This window comes from Amborella trichopoda, chromosome 2, assembly GCF_054954075.1.
Source record: "Amborella trichopoda isolate Santa Cruz 75 chromosome 2, AtrichopodaSantaCruz75HAP2 v2.0, whole genome shotgun sequence".
Lineage (NCBI taxonomy): Eukaryota > Viridiplantae > Streptophyta > Magnoliopsida > Amborellales > Amborellaceae > Amborella > Amborella trichopoda.
Window position 1 is genome coordinate 141144 of NC_142337.1, and position 11605 is coordinate 152748.

General features: G+C 32.5%; 1 protein-coding gene and 1 long non-coding RNA gene across 27 annotated transcripts in view; one reads left to right on the top strand and one right to left on the bottom strand.

The window, feature by feature from the left end:
* LOC110006664 (uncharacterized) overlaps positions 1-8056 on the top strand; it is a 33938-nt gene extending 25882 nt beyond the window's left edge. For 19 of the 26 annotated variants that reach the window (XM_088856537.1, XM_088856531.1, XM_088856556.1 and 16 more), the window contains 3 exons: positions 165-992; positions 7570-7633; positions 7717-8056. The gene's annotated coding sequence lies outside the window, so the exon portion shown is untranslated. The remainder of the gene's footprint in view (positions 1-164; positions 993-7569; positions 7634-7716) is intronic. The other 7 variants (XR_016048187.1, XM_088856548.1, XM_088856571.1 and 4 more) reach the window with 1 other exon arrangement.
* A 1521-nt stretch (positions 8057-9577) lies between these two features.
* LOC148783021 (uncharacterized) lies at positions 9578-10028 on the bottom strand. Its single transcript, XR_016048189.1, has 2 exons — positions 9941-10028; positions 9578-9720 (listed from the first exon to the last, which is right to left on the bottom strand). It is a non-coding gene; the product is annotated as an uncharacterized LOC148783021 (long non-coding RNA).
* Positions 10029-11605: the final 1577 nt, after the last annotated feature.

Below are 11605 nucleotides of genomic sequence, written 5' to 3' on the forward strand. Positions count from 1 at the left end.
CTAACTAGCAGCTTATCTGACCATCATTTTCATGAATTTTAGGACTTCTTTTGTGCATTTTCTTATTTCTCACTGTGTGAGTTTTTTTTTTTTTTCCTTTTTGAGAGAGGGTTTAACGCAGGGAAACTCTTGATTAGCATTTAAGAACTTTTTTCTTTGGACAGGTATGTGCTTGGGGCAATGGATAATCCTGGTCCATTATGTTGCTGAGTGAGGCAGCACCTTATGATAAAGTCTGCAAGCACAATTTAAATATGAAATAAAGAATGAGGGGAATTACCGAAGCCAGTAATGCTGAAAAAGTTATCTTCACATGCATTCCCTAGTTAATTATTGGGTGACAAACTGAATTTGCTAACCTGTGGCAGGACCACATAGATGTTTCCCAATTGCCAAGTAAGAAACACCCCGTAAAAGTCTACACATTATTCAAGTCCAAATCATCAACTGCAATAGTTAAGTTAAACATTAGATGCGCAAGGGGGATGTAAACTGATAATATTCAATAAATACATGCATACATGTAATGCTAAATATTGTCTGCTTATCATGTTAAATGTGTTAGAAAACCAAATGAGCTCCCATTGAAAATAGCCTTCATTAGTTTAATAGTGATTATGTATGGAACTCAAGGCCCCTGCAAGGTCCCTGAGCACTGGGCCCTCTAGCATATGACAACACAATTGTTTAATGAACTTTCAACATGCACGAGCAATTTGAGGGTGGACCAATGCGACCCATGGAAAAAGCATTATGCCATTACTGACCTGGTTATAGTATAAAAACTCGACAATCCTCTTAACTTGATGGTGAAGCCTTTCAACAGATTGCTATGAAAGGTAAGGGACCATAGCTAATGGATTATGGATGATTGCAGTACTTCATGAACCCACATCTTAAAAGGGAGCCATGCCTTAGCAGTTGGAGCTCATTGCAAAAGAAATTCTTTCACCTTTGTATATGATATTCCATCATTTCACGGAGATAATCAGGTATGTTGTCTTTTGATGAGTTCTTTTGTGCTTTGAATGGATAAGTTGTATCATAGCATACTAGGTAAACTTTTCAAGATGAATGTTATAGTTTCTACTGTTCCAAGATGGGTTGAATCTGGAGGCTGAGAGAAACCATTATCTCTCTCATCAATGTGGCTGGATCTGAACTATTATGAGTTTGAATAGTGTATTATGTACAGTCATGGTAATATTATGGATGGGAGGTTTCCTAAATACTGCATGTATATGTTCTTATGCAAAATATTTTCATTATGATACGATATAGGTTATTAAAAATGGGGTACCATATCCAAAGAAGTTGTTACTTATGATCATAACCTGCATGGTTTGTTTTTCCATTGCTTCCCTTGGAATCCTACTTGACATTCCTCCAATTAGCGTCTATAAAATCATGACATCATGCAATTTCTCGTCGTATATATGTGTTATGTGTATATGACTTCTATTCGATAACTTGAAATATATTTATATCATTATACATAGATTATACACATGATCATGCTGATGTTAACTCTTTGCCACTAGAAACTCAATGAGTTTGAATTTTTTTTTTAGGACATTACCATTGGTTGGTTATCCATGTAAAAACACAAATGCCACAAAAAAGCATTTGCATGCCAAAAGCCAAAATCATATTTGAAGTATAGAAAATTGAATTTCTTGTCCACCATATTGAAGCTTTATAACTATTCAATAGCAAAACAATAGGAAGAGGTCATAGACAATCTTCATATACAACTTGCTATCAAGTGTATAGTTGGTTTTTTTTTTTTTTTTTTTGAGGGAAGTTAACTATAACAAGTTTATAGTTGTTAGCTAACAATTTAACCACTTGTTCGAAAATTCCAACCAAGTTCATAGAAGAGTAGTAGAAGACCACTGTTCTGGTTTCTTTGTTTTACCTACTGCAACAAGTATAAATGATACCAAGATGGATGATTGCTTATCAAGTGAAAATGACAAAAACTTGATAGTATGAAGGAACTCAACTTCCCAAAATAAATGTTTCAAAAACCAGCATGATTCTCCTTTATGTCACCTCTTGGCACTACCAAGCATTTCCACACTTACCTATATATCTCCAATATCTCCTCCAAGCTTGCCAAGCATTTTGCACGTGCACCCCATGATTTTTCATGCATTTCTCAGGGTACAACATTTAAAGTATTCATCAGAGTTTACCACAGAATTTTCAGCGCACATCTAAATGCTTTCATTTTCATAGAAGATTCCCTATTATGGCATCATATTCTATGTACCTATTCCGATCATGGGAACCAAGTTTTACTAACTTTTTTTCTCTTTTTCAAGACTACACATGAAATTGCATTTCCAATAGAAATTTATCAACCGAAAGACGATACCTTTTTTCATGGTACTAAAAAGCAATTTTCAACAAATTGTTTAGTTATCAATCTGACATGATAATGAGGCAGTGTTGAGCCAAAAAAAAAACCATCCAGAAGGTAGACACACAATACCCAAAGCTTTCAATTTGAGTCACAAGGGCCTACTGAATTTGGGCCGTTGGCTGACACTGTAGTTGTCAGCCCGTGGGCTTACAGAATCCATTCCCAAACGAATAGGATTTTCGCTTATAGGCTCGATGCCATCCGATTTTTTCGGACAGTGTGGATTAAAAGGCCACCACGGACATGTATGTGGCAGTACCGCAACGGACATAGCATATCTGTGGCGTTATTTTTTCATGCAGAAAAGCACAGGCAATCTGCCATAGCTCGTGTAGATTCGTAATGATTTTTGTAGCAAAACCTCCTGGCGAAACATTATTCAATTTCGCCTATATATATATATATATATATATATATATATATATATATATATATATATATATGGGAGTCACTGCTATACACCCATATGCGAATGGCCCAAATTGAATCTGAGCCATTTTGTGGTTGATCTGACGCTCACAAATTTCAGATAGTGCTTGAATTTTAATTTTTTTCTACAAATCCAAATCACTTTAAATTTTAGACGTGTGTTCTTCTCATCAAGGTGCACTTAATAAAAATATTAAAAAATAATTCGTAAATAAATATTGACCAAAATACCCTTAAAACTTTTCGGGTGTATTTTAGTCAATTTATTTCCTGTAAAAAAAATTTTGATATTTTTCGTAGATTCGTCTATTTTTTAAGAACATATGTCTAAAATTTCAAGATATTTGGATTTGTAAAAAAAAAAAACAAAATTCAAATACTATCGAACATCCGTGTTCGTCAGATCGATCCAGATTCAATCTGAGCCGTGGGCGTTTACTATAGCAGTACGCACCTGGACGCACAACATCTTTTCCCTATATATATATATATATATATATATATATATATATATATATATATATCAAAGGATGCAGCCTTATAATGTAGAACTAAGGATGCACCTCAAAAATCCATCGGAAAAAGTAGTTTTAATGTTGAAAAACCCTTTGATCATCTCGACATTATGACCATGAAAAATAAAAAGATTTTAAGTCTTAGAAATAATTTTAAGTCTCAGAAATAGTGCATTTACAACATATTATCTACACTGCCCATTTTCAAGATTTTCATATGTTTATAGATGTACTTGATTTTGACCATTTTTTAAATTTAAAATTTTATAGTTAGATATAAAAATAGACTTTGGAGATAATCCTAAGAACATTTTACATCAAAATTATATACCATGATAAAATTTGAAGGTGCACCTTAACTCTGCAGCTACGGATGCATCCGTATGCCAACTGCACCCATATATATATATATATATATATATATATATAAGAAACGATCTGATGCAACCGTTGCATCATACTATGATGAAACGGTGAGTTGGCAAATTTGTAGCCATTAGATTCTTGAGCAATCCAACGGTTGAGATTACACTCACTTTATAATGGATTTGAAAACCCCAAAACTTTGTTCTACTCCCGCTCTTCTCTCCTCACTGCTACCTCTCTCTTCATCTCCCACCTCTTTCTCTACCAGCACGCACTCTCCCCTTTCACCATTTCACTCTCCTCCTCCTCGTCTCCTCCTATCCCTCTCTCTTCTTATTTCCTCGTCACTCCCCTGATCTTCTTCCCTCTCCAAGCTTTATCTTGCTTCATTTTCTTCCTCCATCTCTTTCATTGCTCCCAAAGAGCAAACTCAGAAGCTCCAAACAGCCAAATCAATATGGCTCAAGAAACCCAAACAAACTCTGATGGTGGGAATTTGCTGTGATTTTGGTGTAGAAGGTGAGCCAAATCAGGGCTTTTGGTGTAGAATGTCCGATTTTCTGCACTTTTCAAATCGTATCACTATAGTTGTTTCTCTATTATTTATCCAATTTCTTTTGGGTTTCTCTCTCTAAATCCTTTTATTTTATCACTCTAATGGTTTCTCAATTCCATATCTCTGTAAACTCTTTTATTCCAACAGTTGAATGGTTGCCCAAATCCTTGTCTCTCTGTTATCTTTTCATTGCAATGGCTACTGAGTTAGTGGAAGCTTACATTTCTTTTATCACTATAATGGTTGTCCAAATTATTTTCTCTCTAAAATTATTTTTTCTCTCTAAAATTATTTTCTTTTACATTTTTTTTCTCTATTTGGTGTGATTTTGGTGTAGAAGGTGCATTTGGCTCCAAATAGTCAAATTTGGCTTTTGGTGTAGAAGGTGTGATTTTGCTGGGCTCCAAATCAGGACTGATTTTCAAAAACTTCTGGAGTTATTTGTATTGAATTTAAGCAAAAAACTACTTGTACTAGAATCTCACGATTTTCATAAGGATTTTTCAAAATAAGGATAGCTTATTTTGTGTCCACTCAATTCCTAAACTTTGTTTCTATTTCCCAAGAAATGTTGCTACACAGCATTCTAGGATTATTCTGTTTTGTCTCACATTCGAATAAGATTTAATAAATTCACTCGATGATGGGATCATCGCTGTTGCAGTTTTTTCTTCACCCTTTCTCAATGCACAATCATTAATCATATTGTTAGAAAAGTTGGTATGCCATGTTTCATATGCATTATATAATGCTGCTTTGCCCTTGTAATCAGTTATGACCAGTGTTTAAAAAAACGCCGAGTCGAACCGGACTCGCCCGGTTCGACTCGGAAATCGCCAAAGACGGATCGAATCGGCAAAAAAAACGGGAATCGTCCGGTTCTACAGTGACTCGCCGGTTCACTGTACGGAATTGGCGAGTCCGTACGGAATTCTTTTTTTTTTTTTTTTTTTTGTTTGTTTGTAATCCATGATAGATTTTTTTGTAATACTTGAACGATTTTTTTTGTAATCCATGATCGAATTGTTTTTTTTTTTTTGTAATCCATGATCGAATTTTTTGTTTTTTTTTATTTTTTTTGTAACCCATGATAGAATTTTTTGTAATCCATGATCGAATTTTTTGTAATCCATGATCGAAATGTTTGTTTTTTTTCTTGTAATCCATGATCAAATTTTTTTTTTTTTTTGTTTTTTTTATGTAACCCATGATAGAATTTTTTGTAATCCATGATCGAATGTTTTGTAATACATGATCGAAATGTTTGTTTTTTTTTTGTAATCCATGATCGAAAAGTTTGTTTTTTTTTTTGTAATCCATGATCGAATTTTTTGTTTTTTGCTTTTTTTGTAACCAATGATAGAGTTTTTTGTAATCCATGATTGAATTTTTTGTAATCCACGATCGAATTGTTTTTTTCTTTTTTTGTAATCCACGATTGAATGTTTTGTTTTTTTTTTTTTGTAATCCATGATCGAATTTTATGTAATCCATGATCGAATTTTATTTAATCCATGATCGAATTTTTTGTAATCCATGATTGAATTTTTTGAAAATTTGTGATTTTTTTTTTTTAATCCATGATCGAATTTTTTTTTGCAATCCATGATAGAATTTTTTGAAAATTTGTGATTTTTTTTTTTTAATCCATGATCTAATTTTTTTTTTGTAATCCATGATAGAATTTTTTGAAAATTTGTGATTTTTTTTTTTTAATCCATGATCGATTTTTTTGAAAATTTGTTTTTTTTTTTTTTTTAATCCATATTATTCAAAGAGAAAATGAGAGTGATGATGATTCTGAGGCCACCCTATCCCAGCCATATTATTCACATATCGAGTCCCAACAGCAACAGTATAGGGATGAGCACGACAGTGCAGGTGAGCATGAAGGATGGACAATCTTCGGAGATTTTAGATTGTGAACACAACAAAACACTAACACTCAGGGATTTGGGAATAGTCAGACGCCTGCTAATATCGATGATTCGTTTTTAGATCGAATCAATGAATTGTTAAACGAATTCAATCAATGGCACCAGCGTAACCAAGAAGAACAATAACGTCGTCTATCATTTTATTTTTAGATCATATGTTACTAATTTTATGCTTTATTGTAGTCCATGTATGTTGATATACTTATTCCATGATAATTATATGTTTATCCTTTTGTGTGATGTAAACTAAATGCTGAATGGCGGTTCATGCAGGGAAAGAACATATCAATATTCGCATATTCATTCAAAAACATGAAAATTCTTAATGGAGTGCCTTCATTTCTTATTGAATTCTTAAAAAACAATATTTATAATGAATTTTAATAATTTTTTCGGATTTTTTTTAAGCTTTATTCTGACCGATTCACACGATTCCCTATTCGGATCGCCGATTCGTCGATCCGGATCGGTTTTTTGGAAGCCCGATCCGGGTCACCGATCCGTTTTTTAAACCATTGGTTATGACTGATTGACTGCTAGTAGGTTCTAGGTAATACATAGAGATTTTTCCAAGTGATCCATTAATAACGGCATCATAAAATGTTAATTGTGAGTTTAAGGCTAATTAGTCATTTGGTTTAAAAAAATACTTCTTGCTGCACTGGAATATTCTGGAGTTATTTGTATTGAATTTAAGCTAAAAACTAGAATATTCTGGAGTTATTTGTATTGAATTTAAGCTAAAAACTTGCTGCACTGGAATATCACGATTTTGAGAGGGATTGTTTAGAAAAATCTCTAGAAATTATGAGTTATTGCCAAAACTTTTGAGAAGTGTGATTTCTTACTGTTTATTGAATGCCTTTGGGGTGTTTTCTTTTGAATAATTAGTTAATTGGCATGCAATTATTAAGGGGTATCTGTTTTGTTTTAAGGCTTAGAGATTTCCAAAAACTTGTACAATGTTCTTGGTGGGTTTAACCTAAAAATATTGCTGCAATGGAATTCAACTGTTATTTTTTAGCGATTTTTCATAAATATCATGAGAAATTGGTAGTTCCTGCCAAGTTTTATTTTGGATCCTTCAATGCATTTATTGGATATTTGTAAAAAAATTGACGAATTACTTTTATGGTGTGTACATGAAGTTTCTTTGTTTTATTTTCTCCCATCATTGCGAAACTCCTAATTTTTTTTAAGCTCCCCATTATTTTCTTGGCATGGATTAGTTTTCTGCATAAAGATTTTCACTTTCCCTTTTATTTGGATATTTTTTTGAAAGCCATGTCAAGTTGATGTTTCCTGCACGGGTTATTATTGCATATATGTTTGTAACAGATTCAGGTGATAATCATGCTCCTCATGTTTGAAGAGTATTGGAGGAGTTCATTCATAATTACCGGTAATTAAGGTTTACTGCATTGTTAACTATTCTTGTAAATTGGTTTTGTGATCTCAAGTGTAAAATCCAATTGCATGTTACAGGAAGTTGCTCTTTTGGTGATATCTTGGTCTCATGAAAGTCTTCTTATTAAGAAGACTTCAGGGATCTCTCATTCGCACCACTTCTTGTTCTCAAGAAATTGCTCGGCACTTGAGATCTCTCACTAGCACCACTTTTTGTAAAGAATGCTACCTCAAGCACCATTTTTTTTTTTTTTTTGTATATGTTGTATTTTTTTAAGTGGTATTTTATTTTATGTAGAACGTTGCCGCAAGCACCATTTTTTGTATGTAGCCTTTTTCCATGCGGCCTCCAACAAATGTAATTTTGGACTAAATAGAATACAATCCAAGGTTTAATGCATTGAATAGTTTCTCTACAGTTGGTGGTAAACTTTTTGTAAGTCAATTACATTAAATCAATAGATGATAAGCTTGTCATTTACTTTGAGTTGTATGTAGTTAGTTACATCTCGCTTTCTCTTTCTCCATGTTGTGTAGAGTATCATCCTAGTTTATGTCTAGAACAATGTTTTTTCTCGCGCTTTCTATTCATATTGTGCAAAGCATCATCATGTTTTATGTCTAGAACAAACACCACAATTTCTTCAAATCATCAGCGGAATCTGATTTTTTTTATATTAAATTGTATTTAACATAAGCCCAACTGTATAATGAAATATGGTTTGTCACATGTAGGGACCACACAATTGCATAAATGAAATTCAAGTTGTAAAAAACAGAATAATCCAAATGAAAATATATTTGTAAGAAACTTCTCTACAATGAATCACTGATACATAATTTAGGCTGGTTGTCGCTAATTTGGATGAAAAGGGTATGTGCCCTATTACAAAGTATGTGCCCTCTTTTCTCTTCAACACATGCTTTCTAGAAACCCCTTATAAAGCTTTGTTTTAATATTGACGAAATTCTAGAAACCCCTTACAAAGCCTTTGATCTCTTTTCTTTGCTTTGAGTTTCTTCTTTACTTACCATGCCTAAACCAGTCTTTTTTTTTTTGGCACATAAATGGTTGTTGAAGCTTCAAAATCTAAAATTTTGAGATAGAGCTGTTTAATGATAAATATCAGTAGAAAATACCATTAAGATCATGAACCATAGTATGGACATTTTTCACCAACTGTGTAAAAAATCTCTCTCTCTCTCTCTCTCTCTCTCTCTCTCTCTCACTAACACACACACTCGACGGAGAAGAGTACTACTCATTAACAACCAGAAAGCTAGTCAAGCACTACTCAAGCAAGTGTGTTTGCTAAGAAAAGGGATTATATTACACACTAGAATGTAATGCATAGCAATTTTTATTCTCCAACTGTTTAACTGTAGAGCAAGTTTGTCGCATCGCTTATGGAAATTAATAGATGAAAGGAAAAAAAGAAGTATAGAGAGAATCCAACTAAAGATAAATAGAAAATGAAATTCTGTATGCTATACTAAAAATGAAATTCTGTATGCAATACTAAACCATGAGCAAGAGTAACCTTTTGATTTTACCATAAAAGTTCCCATAAGCTGAATTATCTTTTTACTTAACCAAGGGTAAAACCACCAGAGTTAAATTTTGGAAAACTTAATGCACTTGATGCAAGTTGATAGATAATTGTGAAGGTATAACAACCATTTTTGTTCTATGATCATCAGAGGAAGCTATCCAATACCTTTGGCAAGAAATTCAGAAAATGGAAAGTATCCAATACCTTTGGCAAGAAATTCAGAAAATGGAAAAAATACTTTTGTCCTACATGTGAGAAACATGAATTTGTTCATCCAATTTGATTTGATTTCAGAAGTCAAGACTTCATTCTGTCAAAATTAGTAGTTTCTTATTCAACAAGATGCATTCGCTAATGAATCCATTTTAAAAAAAGAAACTAAACCATTCACCAAATAGTTTAATACACTCATATCATATAAGGTTATCAGTTACTCCATCCTTTTTGCTTATAATCTCTTTCATCCTTACTCACTTGTGGTTATAAGATTATATGTGCAATCCATGGCCTCAAATGACGAGATTATCAGCTGCTTAAGATCCAAAAACAAACAGAATTACACACGCCAACCCTGAACAAATTTCTAGTAAAACCCAGAAAATACTGAATTAGAATAAATTCAACCATTTTGTTTTTAGTCTCTGAAACCAATTCATGGCTACATTCAGCTTTCCTTCAGTTTTGGGCCCTGCAAGCAAAAGCTCATTGTCTTTACAATCAAAACTCTTTGGATTCGGCTCAGATTTTACCTTAATTTTGATGGGTAAACCAAATTTAGATTTGTCCTCCATTTTCGCTCTCTCAAGAGCCTTGGAACAAACTGGAAAGTTTTGATCGTCCCATGAGTCCAAGATAATACCAGACCCAATGGAAACATTTTTACAGTAAAAGGCAGCAAATTGCCCAGCTGCCAATCCTTGATCGTCTTCTGATATATGGATAAGAGCTGATTCATCACATCGTGATTCTATCTTGAAGGACAATTATATAAAGTTGATTTATGAACTCTCTCTCTCTCTCAAACACAACACATACAAATACACACTTTCAAAGATATTTATCTCCTAACATACATATATGGTGTAAGAGACCTCCAATTTGGGATGAACAAAATAAGCTTCATTGCAATAAGAGAGGCACCACACCATCTATCCCTTCTTCCTCCATCTCTTTCATTACCAACGGACATGGGGTTGGAAGCGGATCAATTGCCCTAACCGAACAATTCTCGGGAGGTAAAAAAAGATATAAAAAAAATTCAAAAATATCAAAAAATCTAATAAAATATGAAAAATATATTTAAAACATGATTAAGCAAATTTCATCCAAATGAAGTTCAAATTAATGAAAAAATAGATTTTAAAGAATTGTTTGTGCCCAAGGGTATTTTTAAAAAATTTCAAAAAATATGAGAAAATGATCAAAGGCATCGTTTGTAAATAATATGAGAAAATAATTTTAAGAATCGTTTGTAAAAATAATTATTAACAGCCAAAACAATTTTCAATCTTTTCGAAAATGATCAAAAGCATTTTTAAAAAAATACATTACAAATAAACTCCCTTATTTTTTAGAAAGTTACATAAATTTTTTAACTTTTTTTAAAAATATTCGGCCGATTCACTAAAACCGGCAAAAACCAGAACAGGTTGGTAGTCGATTCTGATCTGACCGGGTTTAACTAAACAGTTAAAATCTCAACCACCCGATTTTTTCTATATTGTCATCAAGCTGCGCAGGTAAGGTGCACCTTCAAATTTTATCATAGTATATAATTTTAATGTAAAATGTTTTTAAGATTATCTCAAAATCTATTTTTATATCTAATTATAAAATTTGAAATTTAAAAAATAGTCAAAATCAAGTACATCTATAAACATATGAAAATCTTGAAAATAGACAGTGTAGATAATATGTTGTAAAATGCACTATTTATGAGACTTCAATCTTTTTTTTTTTTCATGGTCATAATGTCAAGATGATCAAAGGGTTTTTCAACATTAAAACTACCTTTTCCGATGGATTTTTGAGGTGCATCCCTAGTTCTACATTATAAGGTTACATCCTTTTATATATATATATATATATATATATATATATATATATATATATGGGAAAAGATGAAATTGACCCACTAGCTCATATAAACATATGAGCCCAATGACCCAGATTGAATCTGGGCCGATCTGACGATCACAGATGTCTAGTAGTGTTTGAATTTTTTTTTTTTTCTACAAATCCAAACCACTTGAAATTTTACGTGTAAATTCTTCTCATCAAAATGCACCTAATAAAAATATAAAAAAAAATATTCGTGAAATAAAATGACCAAAATACCCCCCCAAAACTTTTCAAGGGGTATGTTATTCAATTTATTTTATGTAAAATATTTTTTTGATATTTTTGAAGATTCA